The 22,833-nt window shown below is 40.3% G+C and overlaps 1 protein-coding gene across 1 annotated transcript in view; it reads right to left on the bottom strand.

Moving 5' to 3' along the window:
* The window catches only part of ZNF804A (zinc finger protein 804A), a 226,857-nt gene that overhangs the window by 7,912 nt on the left and 196,112 nt on the right, over positions 1-22,833 (bottom strand). The gene's annotated exons all lie outside the window — the stretch shown is intronic.

The raw sequence follows: 22,833 nt of genomic DNA, 5'->3' as shown, positions 1-22,833 counted from the left end.
GACAAAGTTCAGTTGCACTTTTGTTGGGTTTTTTTATTTTCGTGTTAGAAATCACACATTTAGGTAGTTCAGCAATATTCAAAATATTACATAAGATTACTGCATGGTCCTTTCCCAAAATATATTTATTGAGTAATGGTATGTTGTTGTATCTTTTTACTTAAACAATTTAGACCAAGTTCATCCCTGGTGTAATTCCATAGAGTACAATGGTGTTCCATCCGTAATTTTGTCTGCTATGTTGAAAGGAAAAACAACAGTTATGTGTGAAAAACATTTTTGATACACTGGCCAAAACAATCCAGAAATTAATTTTATTTGACTTGATGGATAGCTAAACTTTCCCCTTAAGTACAGGCTTATAGCACCTATGCCTTAATTTGCTTCTGCTCAGAATCATAACTGCTACCTCCACATTTTCTTTGTGAAAGCAGGTTTCACCCACACCCATTATCTTCTGTGTTGCTAGGCTGAGCAAAGGAAAGTTTAGAATGTTGTTTCCTTCAAATGATAAGTCTCTTTTTCCTGGTTACTGTCAGCTTCCAGATCATGGCAAAATTTGTGCTCCAGTTGAGTTTCAAAACCATATCTCCCACAGAAACTTTGCAGATTTCTACTATATGTCATTGATGTGGTCATCTTACACTTCTGTTTCCAGTATAGAGGCAATCACATATTCCATGTATGCAATGGGATCAGGAGCTTTCCTCTCCAGTTGGAAGTGGATGCCAACTCACCAGATATTTTTGTTTCTGATCTGATTCTCCAACACCATCTCAATTCATCCATCTGAGATTGCCTTGTAATTAACACAGCTTTATCTCACTGCCATTCATCAAGTAAATCTATTTGTTTGGGTGTGCCTCTCTTCACCCTACACAAACTTTGCTCCACATGAATCATGCAAGCAAGCAATTTGTTTCAGATTAAAGTTTAATCAAGTTTTCCAGTGAAACAATTTTTGTCTCAGATCTACCAGTTTTTGTATTTTGAAGAAGATGACTGCAGTAAAACTCTGAGCTACCAGAGATTTCGATTTCAGAAGATCTTTCGGATTTTCTTCCAGGGGGTCAACCCAATGAAATTAATAGGCAGTGGATTTAAATCAAACTAAAGGAAGTATTTCTTCACACAACGCACAGTCCACCTGTGGAACTTGCTGCCAGGGGATGTTGTGAAGGCCAAAACTATAACTGGGTTCAAAAAAGAATTAAATAAGTTCATGGACGATAAGTCCATCAATGGCTATTAGCCAACATGGTCAAGGACACAACCTCATACTCTGGGTGTTGCTAAGCCTCTGACAGCCAGATGCTGGGACTGGATGACAGGGGATGGATCACTTAATAATTGCCTTGTACTTTTCATTCTCTTTAAAGCATCTGACATTGGTTATTGTCAAAAGATAGGATAGTGGGCTAGATGGACCATTGGTCTGATCTAGTATGGCCATGCTTTTAGCAAAATTTCCCAGTATCTGACCTAGATGACTATCTCTATAATCCCTTCAAATTTTCAATATTAATATAAACCCAGCCTTACTACATCTTATACCCTATCCATCCAGGAGTCTGTTACAAAAATATCTTTCATCATGACTGGTAGTTTCCATTCCTTCCTTCCCATAACATTTTAAATTCTCCACACAGCCCACTTTCCTTTTGCTATAGTAATAAATAATGAGACTAGCCCTTAATGCAAATGCATATAACAATCAAGATCTATAACTTTGTTTATAAGTGAGGTGTATGTTGTAGGAAACCTTTTACCCAACAACATTTGTGAAGGTCTGATTAATTTGCTATACTCCACTTTCTGAGAAATGTTTTTTTTCCCTTTTGCATTGTTTTTTCTATATTATAAAACTGCACAAAGATCCACAGTCACACACTGACCTTTTGTACTATAATGTACCTCGCAGCTGCACATAATGTGAGCCAAAACCATACCTGCTAAATTTGCCTCTGTACATAGCCTATTTAATACCTTTTATAGTTCATAAGAGGCTTCTTCCTCGTTAAATTGTTCTTCTTTCTTCCAACTCATACACCACACACTATCTCATTTCACCTATTTGCCTCAATGAACTCTCATCCCTCTAATGCTACACATTTTGTTCTAGCATGAACTCCACATCCAAGGCCCTGCTTTTCAATGTGTTTGTCATGAAAAATAGAAGTTCAAGGATATGCAACATGAAACATTTCAAAATATTGAATAGTATTTTAGCTGTTAAAATCAATGGGAATCCTACAACTAAAAATCCCATATAACACTTGAAAATGTAGCCCGTCGTATTGCCCACACAACTTCAGCTGTCTTTTTGCCTTGAATCTTCAGTCACTACTGCCACAGTGTTCTGAACTGTACTAGATATAAAAATAAATAAAGATATTGTAGAGACTGTATGCCGAAGGCCAAACAAAATCAGCAATTTTCCCTCAGATATGGAATAACTATACAAGTACCAGGTGGATAAATGAATAGACAAGGGCAAAAAAACCAACAACACACACACATACACACAACTGCAGCAAGAATGGGAGGGGAAAAGTTGCGCTACAGTCACAGTAAAAACGTACATTCACAGACGTACCCACATGCCGTCATGTATCCACACATAGCACTTGAAATGTAAATGGAACAAACTTTCAAATCTAACTGTACTTTAAACAAACTGCAAACAGTCAAACCAATTACACTTTTAATCCCGAAAGACAAACACGCTGGCAGCGCAACTAAAACAAATACATGAACTAACCAAACACAATGCTACCTTATTAAAATTAAACATTAAAACAAACATTTACAGTATGGCTCACAACAGTAACCAGGTTTCCCTCCTGTCTCCTCAGAAAGCCTATCCTCCCTCATTGGGGCTTCAGCTAGCCTGAAAGGGGAGGTTTTCAGCCAATGTCCCATCACCCTCTTCTAGTAGGCCAGCTCCTCCCTGCCTTCTGAATCTCCCTCTCCCTTTGCCCCATAGTGGATGAAGGTCATCGTACCCTGGCTGGAGGGAAGAAGTCATTCTACTTCTGCCCTCTGGTGCAGGATGCCTTGCTATGCTTCAGCAGGTAGACATGGTAGTGCTGACTTGGACCAAATCCCAAGGAATTCCCTTGGATCTCCTCAGCCAGCCAGCCAGTTCAGGCCCTAGGTCTGCCAGTGCTTCCCTAATGGAGGCCCTGAGGGTGGTGGCAGCAGAAGTGAGAGCCACAGTAACTCTAGGAGCTTCCCAATGGGACAGGTCGCAGCTACACTAGCACAGCCCTGGAGGTATCCACCAGTCTCAGGTACTTTGTGCTCCAGATCCTGCAGTCAATAGGGGCAGCTGCAATAGTTCTGAATCCAGCAGGTTGAGTGGAATCTGTCTCTGGCCCTATTTCACTGCCTGGTGAGTATCTGCTGGATGAGGGAGGGGAAAGCAACCCTCTGTTCCTTACATGAGGGGATGAGACTGAGGCTAGAGTGAGTCAGTTCTGTAGGGAGCCCCATATGTGTGTGCTGCTGTTGTGATCACCTGGACAGCTGCTATTTCCTCTGGACCTAGTGTCTCCCTTCTCTACTTCTGTAGGGGGAGAGGGAGGATAGCAACTATTTCTGATATAGGAAGCCACTTTTCCTCTTCCCTGCTTTCTTCATCCTTGTGCAGGGCCTGGCTGGGATGGCCAGCTGGCAACTTGGACAGTAAGACTGTCTTGATTTCTTTGAGAATGAATTGGGTATGGCAGACAGTGTATTACTTTAAGGTCTTGTCTTCACTACATTGCTGCTTGAGCTATAACTCCAGGTTTGCCCCATAACCCAACTCCCATCCACCCACAAAAATCTCTAGCTCGAATTAGGTGGGGCTTTAAGCTTGAGCCAGCGAGCCTGTCCCGTGCTAAGGTTGATGCACTAGCTAGAAATGCAGTGGGCATGCAGCAGCTGGAGTTACAACATTTTTTTCGGCTTCACTCCTACCACTTTGTGTAGCAAGAATGTTGTTTCACAATGTGGTCACTCTCACTCTGTTCGCACTTAAGCTAGGCTAGCTCAAGTGAAGTAACTCAAGTGTACTAACTTCAGCTAACCAGGGCCGCCCAGAGGATTCAGGGGGTCTGGGGTTTTCAGCGGCGGGTCCCGGCCAGAAGGACTCCCTGCCGCGGGTCTTCAGGGCAATTCAGCGGCGGGTCCCGGAGCGGAAGGACCCCCTGCCACCAAATTGCAGCTGAAGACCCAGAGTGGAAGAAGCTCCAGGGGCCCAGGGGCCCCGGAGCAAGTGAAGGACCCCGCTCCAGGGGCCCGGAAAAACTCTCGTGGGGGCCCCTGCGGGGCCCGGGGCCTGGGGCAAATTGCCCCACTTGCCGCCCCCCGCCCCCCCCCCGGGCGGCCCTGCAGCTAACTGTTGCAGTGAAGAAAAGCCCTAAGTCAAAAACCTCTGGTGCTTAAGGATGACTGCCTTGGGCTCCTGAAACAGCTAGTTTTTAAATGGATGCTTGAATGTTATGTTTTGTGTCTTTGTCCTAGCATGTATCTTCTGTTCTCACTTGGCAGCAGCCACACCTGGTGCCAGATGGCCACACTATTCTATTTGATTAACAAGGAGACTGCAGGATTATCTACTGGGCAAGCAGCAATTCTTGCCTCCTGCTTTCAGTGGCATTTCATTCTGGCAGACAGAATAGATTTTGGAGGCAGATATTAAGGTTCGCTCAGATATCTCTGCTGGCCCAGTTCAGGTTCTGTGTGTTTTTCAGTGGGGGATTGATGTGTACCTCTCACTGGGAGTTCTGTTGGTCAGTAAAGGGATATTATTTTCTTAGAATTTCTGCTAATTTTGGTGGTAATTATGTGTCGAAAGATTCAGGAATAAATGGGTTCTTTCTTGGTCAGATAACTCAACTGCAGTCCATATTATCAACAGGTGTTGGGCAGGTTACTTTAAATCAAGCAGCTTACATACATGTTTATGCTACTGCTTGGTCATCCCTGGAATTGATAACAACACTGCCAATATTTTCTCTTGTTTCAAGGTAAATAGACAGTGAAACAATGCCTCAGGCCAGTTTTGAGCAGGTTGTTATGCCATCATTTTTGTGGATCTTGGCATATGAGGGCACTGGGATTGCCAAAGATCACTAGCCATTTGGACATAGAGAAGTGACAGTGCCAGGTTTTCTGACTTCATGTCATTCAAGGTGCATTCAGGCCTTTCCTTACAGTACTGGCCCATACCAGAAGTGCATTTAATGAAGTTTACAGAAGTGCCCAGTAAAATGTTCGTTATATTTCTTTTGCTATTTCCCCTCTCTCTCTCTCTCTCGTATTTTGCTCTTTTTCACTGAGATGTAAAAAATGCAACATCGCACAATTTACTTAGCTACGCTCTGTGCCTGTCTTTGCCATAGCGGGTGATGCTGCTGCTATTCCATCTGTCCATTCAGATGTTCTCAAAAAAATTTGTTGAGAAACAGATAAGTGAAATATTATGCTCACAGATGGATGGGTCCTCCTTTTTTTCCTACAAGTTCCATATTATATTTCTGGTAGCTGTGTATGCCTTTGAGAGAAACCACAATGAGTCCAATGAAGTTATTTGAAAGGTAAATAATCATATATTACTCCATTGTGTGCTCCCAAGATAGTCAACAAAAAAGTGAGGGTCTATTACTCTGCTAAAAAAGTGCAAGGTTAAACAATTCAAGCAAGACTTTTGGGTGTATGATAGCTGTACTCCAAAGCAAAAGACCAAACGTTTGAGGCCTCTTTTCATAAGATTTCTTACCTCTGTGTATTCTTGTCTTCCAATAGATTATATGATGCTCACCCTGGTGCCCACTTTGCACTCATGTCTCTCTTTTCAAACTTAAAGTAGTTCATTTCATAAATTCATTCTGAGCACTTAGCATGGTGATGGATATTAAAAATGTATAAAAGGGAGAAAAAAACACATTGAGATTACAAAAGTAGGGACTTCACTGCATACTGCGGAGCTCAATAATTTTTTGACTGTAAATGTTTGTTTTTCCTCCAATGAGAGATTTATGCAGTGAATAAGAAAAGACTCATGCAATAGGACAAGAGAAGACAATGTTGTTAAAGCTAAAAGGGTTGTTTCTTTTTTAATTTTCACAAGGAAGCTGAGCCAAAGCTATACAGAAATTAGAAAACATCCTTTAATAGCACTTCATTTCAATTATTGTAATGATTATAATATTGTGATTCGGTTTCCATTGAAATTAATGGGGCTACTTCTTTGAGAGACTGGTCGCCAATGTGAGTAGAGGGTTCAAAATCTGCCCTAAATTGTCAATGTTATATGTTTGTATTTACTGCACAATTTGAGGTCTTAATCCTTGCAGGTTTCAGGAACATAATGAGCATGAAAAAGGATGTTAAAGGTTTCCTAGGACAGCTGTAGTCAAAGCTGGATAAAGGGCAGATGCACATAGCTGCATATCTGGCTCTTGTATGCAAATGAGCCTCTACTGCTCAGTATTTCTTTCAGGCAACACAGCACTGCAAAGCAAATATCATGATGTCGATCTAAGCCTCTTATCAGCTTAATCAGGTACTATTTGTTCAGTACATGTAAGTTTAAGCAGAGATGAAACATTAAATGTTGGTAAGTAAGCAAATTATTCTGTTTGATTGTTGCATGTAAGTAGGTGCCAGTTGTGTGAGGTGCCTGGAGGCAGCTTTAATTTCCATACCTAACTTTACAGGGAATGTTTGTTTTTCCTCCATCTAACTTTTTGTTGCAGACTTGCTCTCCTCTCAGCTAGTCTTGGATGGTCCTTCGTATGATAAGCAATGGTGATGAATATAATCATTATAAGTGTTATATGAACAACTTACACTATGTGATTTGTATTTTATAATGGACATCCCAACCCCCTGTACAGGAAGTGTAAGTGGTTAAAAAAAGGGTCCCTTACTATCTAATTTTCACGGTGTATTTGATACATTTTCTACATGGCGTTGCAGGGCTTAATTCAGCAAACACATACTAGCATGCATAGTCAATGACTCCTGGTCATAACAAATATACTTTGCAGTAGGTTTTAGCAGGTCTAAGTCCTGAGTTACCTTTATCTAGTCTCCAAATGTATGTTTTTCCCCTCTTTTTGAAAGCCAGAGTAAAAGATGTGGCATCCTAGCAAGTAGAGAACTCAGCAAATAGTTAATGATTGATAATTTAAGTAAGAAATTTCACTGAGAGAACTAAAGGCCTGTTTCTCCATTGCTCTGCACCTTGCATGGTCATTTACAATGGTGTAAAGGTGGTGTAAAATGCTACCATTATGACTAGGTGTTCTTCTACATCCATTTTGAATTCACTTGGTGAATGACATCACAAGGTGCAGAGCAATGGGAAAGCTGACCCTAAGACTCCAGTCCTGCATTGGATCCATGAAAGGACTCTAAGGCCTGGTCTACACTGGGTGGGGATCGATCTAAGTTACGCAACTTCAGCTACGTGACTAACATAACTGAAGTCGACATACTTAGAACTACTTATCGTGGAGTCTTCACTATGGTGAGTCAACTGCTGCCGCTCCACCATTAACGCAAGAGCGCTCGGGATCGATTTATCATGTCTAGACTAGACGTGATAAATCAATCCCCGCTGGCTCAATCGCTGCCTGCCTATCCAGCCGGTAGTGAAGACATAACTTTATACTCATCCTGAACCCCATTCATTTTACTGAGACTCCACCCATGTGAATCCAGCTGAAAGATCAAGATATAACATAGCAACATTTTACTACTTCTATAGACCTCAATTGACTGCCCTTCTGTACACCCACACAGGGTAGTAAGGAGGCATAAGGAGCCCTTTATGCCCATGCCCAGGTTACCTACATCACCAGAGTCTGTGCACTGAGGGAGAACAGCTGGCACCAGACTTCTATCCTCCTTTGACTCAGGAGCCTGGGAAGGAGGTAGAGCCATGGCCATGTACATACACATCAGCTACTGCAGGGGAGGGAAGTAACCTGGACCATCAAAAGGGTTAGTATGGATTACTTTCCTCTGAAGCAAAAGGAAAGCTGCAACCCTATTGGAAATATCAGAGTCCCAATCTAGTTCCTGCCCTGCTCCTGGGGAACTCACTGGGGCTGCAGAGTTACAGTCTAGCTCTTAGTATTTACTATGTATTTGCCAATATAGTTATCACTAGCAGTTTAAAAGTTGGGACTTGAAGTGCATTGCAAATATTTTCATACACATGAAAGAACATAAGAACATAAGAATGGCCTTATTGGCTCAGACCAATGGTCCATCTAGCCCAGTATCCTCTCTTCCGACAGTGGCCAATGCCAGATGCCCCAGAGGGGATGTTCAGAACAGGTAATCATCAAGTAATCCATCCCCTGTCGCTCATTCCCAGCTTCTGGCAATAGAGACTATGGACACCATCCCTGTCCATCTTGGCTAATAGCCATTGTTGGACCTATCCTCCATGAACGTATCTAGTTCTTTTTTTAACCTGGTTATAGTCTTGGACTTCACAACATCCTCTGGCAAGGAGTTCCACAGGTTGACTGTGTGTTGTGTGAAAAAATCTTTCTTTTGTTTGTTTTAAACCTGCTGTTTATTAATTTCATTTGGTGACCCCTAGTTCCTGTGTTATGAGAAGGAGTAAATAACACTTCCTTATTTACTTTCTCCACACCAGTCATGATTTTATAGACCTCTATCATATCCCCCATTAATCGTTTCTTTTCCAAGCTGAAAAGTCCCAATGTTATTAATCTCTCCTCATATGGCACTCATTCCATATCCCTAATCATTTTTATTGTCCATTTCTGAACCTTTTCCAACTCCAATATATCTTTTTGAGATGGGGCGACCACATATGTACACAGTATTCAAGATGTGGCCATACCATGGATTTATAAAGAGTCAATATGATATTTTCTGTCTTGTTATCTATCCCTTTCTTAATGATGCCAAACATTCTGATCGCTTTTTTGATTGCTGCTGCACATTGAATGGATGTTTTCAGAGAACTATCCACAAGATCTCTTTCTTGAGTGGTAACAGTAATTTAGACCCCATCATTTTATATGTATAGTTGGGATTATGTTTTCCAATGTGCATTACTTTGCATTTATCAACATTGAATTTTATCTGCCATTTTGTTGCCCAGTCACCCAGTTGTGAGAGATTCATTTATAGCTCTTTGCAATCTGCCTGGGACTTAACTATCTTGAGCAAATTTGTATCATCTGCAAAATTTGCCACCTCACTTTTTACCCCTTTTCCCAGATCATTTATGAATATATTGAATAGGACTGGGCCCAGTACAGACCTCTGGGGGACACCACTATTTACTTCTCTCCATTCTGAAAACTGACCATTTATTCTTACCTTTTGTTTCCTATCTTTTAACTAGTTACCAATCCATGAGAGAACCTTCCCTGTTTTCCCATAACAGCTTACTTTGCTTAAGAGCCTTTGGTGAGGGACCTTATCAAAGACTTTCTGAAAATCTAAGTACACTATATGCACTGGATCCCCCTTGTCCACATGCTTGTTGACCCCCCTCAAAGAATGCTAGTAGATTGTCTAGTAGACACACTACTTTTCTACTGCTGGAAGATCTAATTTAATCCAAGCAGTAGGTTCCTAACTGAAGCAAAACCACATAACTGCATTAAGTGCATTTCTTACATCACCTCTACAAGCCTTCTACTCCCTTGCAAAGGGATACTTTAAAAAAAAAATCAAGATATAAGCACTTGTAACAATAGCACTTCAGACTAATAGGCTTAAAAACATGGAGAAGCCATAAATTAATAAACACACTCAAGCTAGCAACAACACTTAAAGACTGAAACGTGGAACAAGATGCATTTGAATACTGTGATAACAGTAGTAAGAGAAGGAGAAATGAGCAAAGGTACAAAGTTATGTGGCTGGTATCCCAAAAACTTTAAAAGGTTTGATACTTTAAAAACTATAATAAAGCCAATGTTAACAGAGTCGACCCTGTTTAACAAAAAGAAAGTCAGATAAATTCATTGGAACACAGTGAAGCTTTCATGAAACTTATGAACGTGGGGAGAAAACCGTTATTGTGTAGTGCCAGATATAGCGGGGGCCCTCTGCTCTACTGAGCCCACTCTCCTGGTTTACAAAGCCACTGCTGTTATAATCCTGCTTTTCTCTTGAGCATAGACTAACAATTGTACCAAATTATGTGGAATTTTTCTGACTTTGACAAATATCCAGGTCACTGAACTAATTCTCAGGTCAACAGAGGCATAAAGCAGTTTCTTAGCTTACAGCCCCAAGCCCCTAGCCAATGTATCTACAGGACAAGTGCTCTTTCCAGCTTTTTCTAGGGTCACACTGTGATCACTGGCTCCTACTTGGCTTTCTTACTTTTTGTCTCTGCCATTCTCTGTGTTTTGCTTTCCCTCCCTCCCTCACACACCTGGTCACAATATCCAGTGGAATCCCCCACCCACATAGTGCTAGTTTCTGGGCAAATTCTATTAGGCCTTGTTTTAGATGCAGTAACATAAATGGTTCTTCCAACTGTTTTACTGTGAAGGGTGCTTTCAAACATAAGTTTGAATGAGGTTTTATTCAACCCACAACTAGGTTTCACCCACTTAATACACTAATAAGTAGCTTCAGACAGTTGTCATTTTATTTTAAAATCAGCCCATCAATGAAATATTTCCTCCTCCTCCCCCCAAAGGTGGAATTTACCCACTCTAGATTACACCTGCTTTAGGCCATCCATAGACTAGATTCAGGCTCAGAGCAGTAAAACAGAATTTCCATAAAGAATGAGCATCATAAAGATTTTAGGAGCAGTCATTTGGGATAGCCTCTGTAACTCGTGATACATTTTCTGACCTAGTTCCCTAACCTGGCAACCAAGAAAGTTGGATTTAGGACATTAATCAGCATAAAAAATGTTTTGACTTGAAAAGAGGATAGCCAATCAAGTGGAGAGACTGGCAACACCCTGGAAAGAATTAAAGGAGAAGCAGTCACAGAAGGGATACAGAACCACAGAACAGGCATCACACAACCAAGGTGATCAAAGTGAGCATTAGACGTCTAAAAAGAATGAACTTGTAGCAGTTCATTCCAGAATGGACATTAGTAAAACTGAAGATTAGAATAGTCGAAAATAATGTTATGTTCAGTGCTTCAAGTATATCAGTATATTCCTACCTGAGTGTTTACCAATGCTTCTCTCTGCATCTGTTTACTACTCAAATGGTTCCTATCACTCTTGTATTTAAGCACTATTGATTATTTTATCAACATCCATGTGGGTTAACATTATCCCCATTGTACAGATGGGAATTGGAAACACTGAGAGATTGTGTTATGGCCAAGATCACTTGGGAAGCCTGGCAAAGTCAAGAATTGAACTCTCATCTCCAGAATCCAAGTTCTGTGCCTTCGCTGCAACATCATTCTTCATCTCATCTTGAGCAGCCTTCCAAGGGAAGCAGTGGGGGCAAAAGACATATCTGGATTCAAGACTAAGCTTGATAAGTTTATGGAGGGGTTGGTGTGATGGGATAGCCTAATTTTGGCAATTAATTGATCTTTGACTATTAGAAGTAAATATGCCCAATGGCCTGTGATGGGATGTTAGATGGGGTGGGATCTGAGTTACTACAGATAATTCTTTCCTGGGCATCTGGCTTTTGAGTCTTGCCCATGCTCAGGGTTTAACCGATCGCCATATTTGGCGTTGGGAAGAAATTTTCCTCCAGGGCAGATTGGCAGAGGCCCTGGGAGTTTTTCGCCTTCCTCTGCAATGTGGGGCATGGGTCTCTTGCTGGAGGATTCTCTGTACCTTGAAGTCTTTAAACCACGATTTGAGGACTTCAATGGCTCAGACATAGGTTAGGGGTTTGATACAGGAGTGGGTAGGTGAGATTCTGTGGCCTGTGTTGTGCAGGAGGTCAGACTAGACAATCATAATGGTCCCTTCTGACCTTAAAGTCTATGATTCTAACTAGTGAAGGTTTGGGGATGAGAAGTCCAGTTTCTCAATTTGTTATCGCACATTCATGACCTGAATGCTTATTTTAATTTAGGGGGCCAAGCTCCTAGACTACTTCAGAGGGATCAAACTCTCCTCGCAATAGAGGAACAAAGAATAGACTTCACTTAGCATATTATTATTTGTTAAACTACACTCAGCATATCATTATTTGTGCTCACTCAGCTGTGGTTGAGAAGCTAAATGAAAACAATCCCTGCCACAGGGAGCTTACAATTATAGGAAACAAGATGCACCAGGAAGCCGAGAGAAGGAATAATATTAGGGAACTTTAAAAATATTTGAAATAATATAGTATGGTTAAATGTAAATGCTGCAACTTTATTAAAATCCCTAAAACCAACGGGGGCCATTCCCCCCGGCATGGATGTTCCAATGCGGATTTGAACTGGGCACAAATAGCCTGGGTTCTACAAACCTGAGGATGGGGATGAGGGCAAAGCACCCTTGCTGGGATCCTGGCTGGAAGCTAAAGTCCTGTCCCACTTCACTCCTCCACACAGGAGGTAGGAGAGATTATACTAGGGGAGCCACATGCTGCACGAGACATATCTCCCTACTGTGCAATGTTGTGCTCTGGGCCCATGCCCAAGCAGCCCATTGAGTTACAGAGACCTCACATAGGACCCCTTTTCCCCACCAACCATCATGCAACCCACTAAAGTCATTTAGGCCCCCAAAAACTGGATCTCTGAGATACCAGATGGAATGTGAAAACCCCACAAAGAAGTTTGTCAGTTTCACTATATGCTACACCCCAAACAAAATTTGGTAATCAGCCTAGCCCCCAGCATCGTAGGAAATCCAGTAATTAGGTGGGCTGGAACAGAGCCCAAAATGACTACTTGCCAGCAACAAGCAAGCAGAGCTCAAAATGGCTACTCCCACCAGTAGGAGCAAGGAAGAACCACCCCTCTTCCCTTGCCCTGTCAGACAAGACCTAATCACCTGGCTTCTCTGGGTCAGGGTACTTTACTTGGATGCTGTGTGAGTTGACCTACCTCCTGACCTGAGAAGGGAGGGAACGAGAAAGGAGAGTGTCCTCCCCTTTTCTCCATATATACATGTTTCAGGGAGAAGGAGGGGGAACAAGGAAGATCATATTTAGCATTGGCCCAGACTCTCCTGCTTTGGGTCTACCCCTGTCCTCCCACTCTCCAGAGTATGGAGGTGTGTCCATTGCATCTGCATCATCAAAGTCACACCCCAGCTAGTGAGGTGAATGCTCATTGGGTTTACCTCTTGTGGGCATTGCTGAAGAAGCAATCCTTTAAGGGGAATTTAAAGGTAGTGAATTTCCAGTCCCCCATGTGGGATGAGCCTGTATTGGGGCCCTCTACTACCCTCCTTACATCCTGCCAGCAACTTCACACAAGTTCTTCATATACTGTGTAATAAAGCACAAGGTATTTCCATTACTGCTTGAAACTCCCACTGTAGCTGTTTGTGGAATTGTTTGTTTCTAAATGATCAAGTATAATAGTGGCATATTTATAATGCTCTTTGCACTAGGACTAGCTGGAAACGAAGAATTCCATTTCATGAAAAATTTAGAGGTTTCAGTATTTGGATTCATTCCACTTTGGGGAAAAAAACTGAGACCTTTTAAAACTTTTTTTGTGAAAAAACAGAGAGACACCCACCCCCAATTAATTTATTATTTATACGAAATGGAACAGCTCCAACAGGAGAGATTTGAGATAGACCTGTACCAGACCAGCCAATAAGCAATTGGTTAGGGCACTCACCTAGGGTATGGGAGACGCTGATCTGCCAGAATTGCAGCAAGGACTTGAATCTGGGATTCCTGCAGCCTAAGGAGTTACCTAACAACTCAACAACTTTCTATTCTATGGGTGAAATGGATACGTTTCCACACAAAAATTGTTTTGACAAATTAGCACATTCCGATGGGAAAAGAGTTTTAGTGACTATTTCCAACCCACTCTATGTTGAACTGCTAGATCAGGGGTCGGCACCCTCTGGCACGTGGCTCGCCAGGGTAAGCACTGTCCCAGGCCAATGGGGGCTGCGGGAAGCCGCGGTCAGCACATCGCTCGCCCGCGCCGCTTCCTGCTGCCCCTATTGACCTGGGAGGGTGAACCGTGGCCGGTGGAAGCCGCGATTTGTCGAACCTGCCAATGCAGCAGGTAAACAAACTGGCCCGGCCCGCCAGGGTGCTTATCCTGGCGAGCCGCATGCCAGAGGTTGCCGACCCCTGTGCTAGATGTAAACCACTGAGAAAGCAGGTGAGTGGTAAGGGAGAAGTTCATAACTTTTTTAGTCCTAGCTATTTTATGGTAAATTAATTAAACTAATATGTTGTCATGGTTGCACCTACATACAGGCCCAACAAAACAATCACTGTCTAAGCAGCACAGAAATTGTAAACAGAGGTTTCCTCCATGTGGACTAAGTTACACACTGACTAAATGAGGAGTTTAATTGCTAAATTGCCGATAGTTGAAAGGATGCAGAATAGCTAAGCAAGGGACTGGGAACTGCAGTGTGGAAGCTGGGGAAGACAAACAGGCTTGGTGCAAAATCTGCAAGACATTAGGGACTGCAAGATGCTGAGTTGTCCCTGGTGGCTTATAGCGTTTGATGGGAAGGGAGCATGGAAGGGCTGGGGGGGAGGCAGCATTTGAGGGGCAGTCAGATCAGACAGCCAGGTGATGGGCTACTGTTATCCTATGTCCTTTATTTTATTTTACTAATCTGACCTAGAATCAATTTAAGAATAGTGTCTTGTTTAACTACATTTTAAACTGGTTTAAATTTCTGGTTAAAATGGTTAAACTTTCAGTAATTTGCAATAATTTCACAGTAAAACAAGAATATTTTCACTAGATCTGGGTAAATAGATTTTGTGTTTGAATATTTAGACACATTTACTTGGTCTGTGTCTCATTTCTGCCCTGTGTGAATATTCTAGCAAAACAATTATACTAGGAGGAATGGTGCCCAAATCAGTGAATGTTAGGGAACCTTTCGAGGAAGTCCATTGAGTGAGTTGACGACTTAGAGGATTAGCAATGAGATACAATTTCATCTGTACTGTAGGTTGCTAAAGTAACTAGAAACAAAGGCTATGAATGACATGATTTAAGCTTTTCTTTAATTCTGTCCTAACTGGAAGCATAAAGTTTTGGGAGACTCATGAGAATTCCGTCCCAAAATTTCAGATTGAGAAAATTCTGTTTAGGTAATTATATGGCTGTCATCACCTTAGAATTTGAACACCTTTTGCCTCCCCTGGTCATGGACTGCAGAGTGTCTGTGAAGTCCCTCACCCAAGCTAGAGCAGCCCCAAGAATTGCAAGGGCTATGCCTCCTCTCACCTCCCCTTTCTTCTTGGGGCTTGTGCCTGCTTCCACCCTGGAATAGGCTCTGTACCTGAGATTGTTGTGGAAGTGACACAGAGGTAGCAATCAGACATATTCCCTGGGAGGGGTTTTTGCCTGCCCTAAGTCCCCTTTGCACCAACCTAGCTGGCGATACAAGCCATAGCACATCTGACCTCATGCTTTGCCCAAGGCTCAGGAAGTCTATGGCTGATCTAGGTATGAATCATGAGTCTGTCTAGTGCCTAAACCAAAAGTCCATCCTTGCAAGGAAAGAAGGGTTCAGCTATGATTAAGATTAATGGTCTAAACATATGACCAGGAGCCAGGAATATCTGATTTTTAATCTTTGCTCTTCTAGGATATGGTACTCGGGCCTTTTTTGTATCAATTCTCCTACCCGTAAAATGCTATGTACTTGACCCTAGTTTCCTCTGTTTTAATAAATTTAAATTCAAGCTAATATTAATTTTACTATTTATTTAAATATTTCTTTCTATATTAGATATTTTTGTTGTTGGACTTCATTAATGTTTTCCTGAAAATCCAGATATGCCATGGAAGTAGTATGCTGAAAGAATTACAATTTAGTCATCATCTCTATTTCTTGACCCACTTTTAGCAACTTTGGTGTAGTCTGTGGTTTTCTGAGTGTTAAGTAAGTTGATCCTTTAAAGTAGGTTCTGCAATGTTTCCTATAGCTAATAGGTAATCAGTTTTGCTGTGTATAATTTCCTGGTAGATTGTGTTTAGTTCTTATTTAATTAATGGTATTATGATTGTTACTTTCTAGTTCTTGGGCATCTCTCTCCAGCTGAGTGAACTTCAAGAAGTCTATTTCCTATTGTCTTTCCTTCTCTGACATGGAGTGGCACACTTTCTAAATTCATGTATTTCATCCTTAAAGTTGTGCCACTACAAGGTCCATAGTATAGACATAGCCCTAGTTAACCCTGCTCACACATTCTAGGAAGTGAGATGGAAACATTTCAGTTGTGTAAAATCTCCATCTCCTGCATATTATCTTCTAAATCTTAAAGTGATGAACCAAAAAGCTCAGCAATGGTTAGGCAGTTGGTGTGCAGTGACTGCCACTTGTCACAAACATCACAACTTTCTCATCTTTGCCTTGTGATTCCCACCCCTTCGCCCCCGGCTGCTCGTTGTATCCAACTGGTCTCCCTCCTCTTGTACTGAGACTGTAAGCAATCTGAGGCAGGAACTGTCTATTGCAGCACCAAGCACTATGGGGTTAGGGCTGCTAGATGTTAAGTCAATACGAACAAGAATCTTTACTTTCCATGTTTACCTACCTGTGTCCTCTCCAGTATAGAATATGCAAACCTACTTCTGTCAGTTGAACAATTCTGCTCTATTTGCAACTCATTTGGAATTTTTTCTCTCTCAGTGTTTTGCTGAAGCCACCTTTCATATCCCTGCATTACACAAATGTATAGATACTGCATTTAGTGGAAATAATGGATTTACACATTGCACAATAGTTATTTGAACTGGTTAGCGTAACTTAAATTTTGTGTTGAATCCAAACTGCATACTGTGATGTTGTTAATGCACAGCTTGAAGGTGTTCACATACCACGGTGATGAGCAGGATAAAGAGAACAGAAACTGAAGGGAGCACAAAAATTAATTTGCTACATTCATTTTGCATCTGACAGTAATTTTGCATACACAGTATCCTCCTAGAGAACCAAGGATTTTACTTAATGCTTTTGAAAAACATGAGATCTAAAATAATCATAAAACTTTATGTTAATAATTTATAATCCTGATGAATGATCATGATACTCAAGTAACACACCTACTATACCTTTAAGTTTCCTTTAGGAAATGGATGTTTACTGTGCTATAGAAAAGCAATGCAGACATACAACATTTATAAAACAAATTAAATATAATACAATTTACTTGTAATCTTGTATATTTCATAAATCATTGTTACAATTTTCTTGCTGGTTTTTTTGTGCTTTGATTCAGCATTTCAAAAATATGTTTCTCAGTTACTCATTAATATGGGGCCTATTCAATAATTATTGAATTAATTAATATGGGGCCTATGGAGCTATTCAAATTCATTGTTAACTGGGATGCCTTATTGTTTTTTATTTATTAATCATGGGAAATAACATGACAAAACACTTGTTATATACACACTTGTGATATAAAGCTTGATTAGTATCCTTTCTCAAACAGGGTCTGATTTAGTCACTTACAAATAATAATTGAATAGCTTAGGATTTTCATGGCACCTGTAACCACTTAAACCGAGAATGACATGTGCCTTTTAAAATAGAAATCATTGCTTCCTAAGATGTTTAGTAAAGTACACCCTCGTTTTATTCTGTCCCTGATGGTTTACATGTGTATATGTTTTAGTTCATCATGCAGCTGGAGACCTAGCCCTACTTTGCTGAGTATAATATGGCAGTGTCATCACTTTGTATTATGACCTGCAGTTCTAAACATATGGTAAATATAGCTTTCATATTATATAAAGTAGAGAAGAAGCTCTTTCTGTAAGCATTATATTAAAACAAACAAAAAAGGAACTTTACATAAGTAATCTTGATTATTGTTAGAGTTAATGATTCCGCATGAAGACTAAACTAGAAATTGCTTTCGATGGTTTTGAGAGAAAAAGAGAACTATCTCCAATGAAGCAAGAATAATTTAGTCACAGAAATAAGAAATTAGAGTGGGGGGCTGTGGGAAACTATTGGGTCATCTAATTTACACTGCTCTACAGCCAAAACGCTTCTGAAATAAATGTAGTCAAACTTTACTAATTCTGGGTCACTGAGAACGAAAATGAAAATGATGCTTAAAATTGTTGATTGGCTCTAGTTTTCAAGATATGCTATTGGGTCAGTATATACAACCCTTGACTTGGGAATGGCAGAGGATAAGTGAGTTATAAAGGGAAGGGATCTCAATTTAAACCAGAAATGACTAAACTATACCTTTAACTGGATCTATGAATAAATCTATGACTGGGTTTGGACAGTACTTGCTTTTTAGGCAAACCAATGAATGATGCAATCTGAAGCTGGTATTGCGTCATACATGATATGAATTGCATCATGTTATTCCTAGAAGTCATGGATGATGCAATCATAACGAAGCTTACATCACTCTGCTGAACAAATTGCCCTATATCAGCTCAAGAAATCATACAGTGTCGTGCTCTCTTATTTGTCAGTGTTTGATTTTGCAAAGGGACACATTTCTGTTTAGCCAAAGTGAGCAGAGATGCCTCGTACTTGTGTGAACAGTGCAGATAACTTCTGCTATGTTTGTGGTGAAGTGACTTTTGCATCACAAAAGCGCAGTATAACCACTATGGTTAAGAAAGCCTATCACCTTTATTTTGGCTGCAAAATTGGAGATCAGGACAAGAGGTGGGCGCCACACATATGCTGCAACACTTGTGCAACAAATCTTCGCCAGTGGTTGAACAGGAAAAGGAAATCTATGGGTTTCCATGTTCCGTGACCGTCAAAAGGATCTTGTCCCATTCTTCTTCATGGAAGGTGATCTTGTAGCCTGCAACAATATCGATGGTGTGATGGCAGCCCTCAACATCGTTCACGATCCAGATGAGTGGAGACTGTTCATTGATTCATCAAAGACGAGTCTTAAAGCTGTTTTACTGCATAATGGCAATGTTTTGCCATCAATTCCAGTTGGTCATGCAGTCCATATGAAGGAAACCTATGACAACATGAAACAACTTTTGAGGTGCATAAACTATGACCAACATCAGTGGCAGCTTTGTGGCGATTTGAAGGTTGTTGCTCTCTTGCTTGGTCTGCAGACTGGATACACAAAGTACTGCTGTTTTCTCTGCGAATGGGATAGTGGTGCAAGAGATTCCCACTACATCAAGAAAGATTGGCCACTCCGACAGTCATTGGAGCCCGGGAGGAAAAGTGTTCAGCATCCACTTGTTGAATCAAGGAAGATTTTGTTACCACCCTTACACATCAAGCTGGGTCTGATGAAGAACTTTGTTACGGCCATTGACAATACGCAAGCAGCTTTCAAGTACCTCCATGGAAAATTTCCAAGGTTAAGTGAAGCTAAGATAAAGGAAGGTGACTTTGTTGGTCCTCAGGTTCGTGAACTTCTTTGAGATGATGCATTTGACCATGCACTGCGTGGCAAGGAAAAGACGGCATGGAAAGCCTTCCAGTTAGTGGCAATAAATTTTCTCGGAAACAACAAGGCAGACAACTACAGGTTGTTGGTGGAAAACCTCCTCAAGGCATAGAAAAGCCTTAGTTGCAACATGTCACTAAAGATACATTTTTTGCACTCTCATCTAGATTTTTTTCCACCGAACTGCGGAGCCATGAGCAACGAGCACAGAGAGCCATTTCACCAGGACATTGCAACAATGGAGAAACGCTATCAGGGCAAATGGAGCCCATCAATGCTTGCAGACTATTGCTGGACAGTGACAAGAGATGCTCCATTTAATGAATACAAGAGACAAGCCAAGAAGCGCCGAGTAGACACTGAATAGGACTAAACTATGTACAGAATAGTTTTTTGCCTTTTGTTTCATATTACATTTTATTTATATAACCCTTTTGCTAATTATTAAAGTGTTACATAAACAGGATAGGTGAAATATTATCATGTAAAGCAACCATGAACACATGAAAAGACCTAGGTTTACAATTTATGATTTAAAACTCTACTATCTACACAATATACATAGACATAAAATGTAAAAACTTAAATATCTTAGAAACAGTAGCCAATCAGTTGTTTTAATTGTCATATTTGAATTCAGCACATCAAAATACATAATAAAAAGCACATTTTATCTCTGAAGCAGACAACTTCTCAAAAATTGTAGACCAGTGTTATCATGCTGCCAATATGGAATTGTTTCCTGCAATATATTCTACAGTGACTTACTCAACCTACTCAAGTTATGGTGCTTTTGCTCTTCCCTTTAGGAGACTATTCCACAGCCTTGTCATTTCCATCATAGAAACATAGGGCATAGTACTGTAAAAGACCTCCTGGGTCACTGAGTCCGGTCCCCTGCTACCACAGGCAACCATGTCAAAAAATATTATCAAGCCCCAACTTAAAATCGGATAAATTGTTTGCTCCCTAGTCCTAATGGACGGCTATTCTAGAACCCTCTGATGGCTAGAAACCATCTAATTTCCAGCATAAATTTATTCGTAGTTAGGGTGACCAAACAGCAAATGTGAAAAATCAGGACAGGGGTTGGGGGTAATAGAAACCTATATAAGAAAAAGATGCAAAAATCGGGACTGTCCCTATAAAATCGGGACATCTGGTCACCCTATTCGTAGTCCACTTATACCCATTTGTTCTTATACTAATGTTGTTCTCCCCTTCTCTTCCCTCCCTCACGTTTGCCCTCAGATGTATTTCTAGAGAGCAGTCATAAATAGGAAATATTTCCTGGCTTACATTCTAACTGTTCCTTTGCTCAGTTTGATGTCATTACTCCCAGTAATACCTCCTAAATCACCTTATATAAATCTTCTCCATCTTTGAGGTAAAATCCTGGCCCCACTAAAGAAAATGCCAAAATTCCCACCAAATTCCACCAAATGCTTCTTAAAGTATTTCCCCAAAACCTTTAATGAAACCTGCTAGGCTATGGTTTATTTTGTGAACCATTTTCAATTTATTTTATGTTTGCTGTTTCTAATTGCAACTGTTTATTTTACGATTGATCCCTTGGCATTACAGGACATTTCAGGTCACTTGATGTCACATGATATTACTCCTTCTGCCCCCAAACAAATTTCATTACTTCCTGGCGAAAATTTTATTTAATTAGAAAACACTGTTTGGCCACAAAACCAATTCTGGATTTTTCTTCTGACTCATTTTGTTTGGGAATAAAATTCATCTTGTACAAATTGTTGTAAGCAAAACAAATAATATATTCATAAACATGGTCAAGCAAAACTCAATACTTTAATTTGCTCTATAATTTGTGAAAAAAAAAGAATTCACCCAGAACTTCTGTTGCATCTTACATATTCCTATCAATAGCACCTTTTGTTACTTGTGATGCCCCTGAATATTCAGCTCAGAATTCACATTGGCTTTTTTAGTCATAGCACATCTATTGTTTACGGGGGGGTGGAGTTGACTTTGCACTGGTATGGCAGGAATACACAATACAACCCTGATCCCAAGCCTATTTTATGATGCGGTATATTTAATGTTTGTTTCCTCATATGGAATATCTGTTTTACCTCTCTCGTTAAATTATCTAAATGATCCTACGTAAATTCAATGAAAACAGATGGAATTTGAGTTAAATGGGAAAAAAGACCGTTTCCAAAACCCTGAACAAAATCAGGCATCACTATTAAATGTCTGAATAAGTGTTTAATTATCACAAAAGAATGATAGTTATTGTTAAGTTATATTAATTTGTACTAAATAGGTCACCATACAATAATACATGTTATTTAACAAAAGAAAAAGAAATGATTCCTTACTCTACTTTCTCTCCTTTTTCATGCTTTTCCCAAGGCAACATTTTGAGAAACAAAAGCAAACTTTAAATATTTAAAGATCCATGCGTTTTCCAACATCATGAGGCTTATGTCAACCTAATTCATATCCCTCTTGTACCCAATTCTCCTCTTCTCCCCTACCCTATCTGTCACCCTCATAACATCATATCCTGCAACAGAGTAGGGTCCCTGTACTTTTACAAATAATAATTTTTAGAGCATTAATGAAGGATTTTTTTATAACATATGTTAGATAAGATTGACTAAATGACCATAGCATTCAACTTTTTAAATGTGCAAAATTGCTGAGTATTGCATACTGAATATTTCATCGTGATAGCTGGTAAGTAACCATGTGTATAAAAGCAGTCTGGTCAAACTGCAAGCTTTAGGATTTTTTGTTTGTTTGTTTGTTAGCTTCAGCAAAACTCTGCAGAGCACTTCATAAATATAAAGGCTGGAACCAAAGAAAACAGTATAAAAATGGAAGTAGCATCTTGCCTATCAAATTAATTTTACTAGATAATGAAAAGATCATAAAGCTGAGACACATTTGTACGTCTGGAAAGTGGTTGCATATGCTCGATCTCTTGGGTTAAAGGTATTGATTGTAATGACTTAGGGCCCAATCTTGCTCCTATGAAGTCAATGGCAAAACTCCTACTGAGTTCAGTGGGAGCAGGAGCAGGCTCTTTAATTATCAAATGAAAATTTTCAATAACACTTAAAGATGCTTCTTCAGTAAAGAAGATGAAAGCCAATTTGGGTACGGTGTCCTCTGTTCCCTGTAAAGGTCACTTGACCTTTCATTGCATTTCTGCATCATTGTGGGCTGCAATTTCAAAAAAACATGTGCAGGTGTAAATACACATAAGGGCTCATTCTAGGCACAATCAGGAGCTAGACACTGTGGC

The sequence above is a fragment of the Chrysemys picta genome, chromosome 11, assembly GCF_011386835.1.
Source record: "Chrysemys picta bellii isolate R12L10 chromosome 11, ASM1138683v2, whole genome shotgun sequence".
Lineage (NCBI taxonomy): Eukaryota > Metazoa > Chordata > Testudines > Emydidae > Chrysemys > Chrysemys picta.
This window is presented reverse-complemented; position numbering and strand designations above follow the sequence as displayed.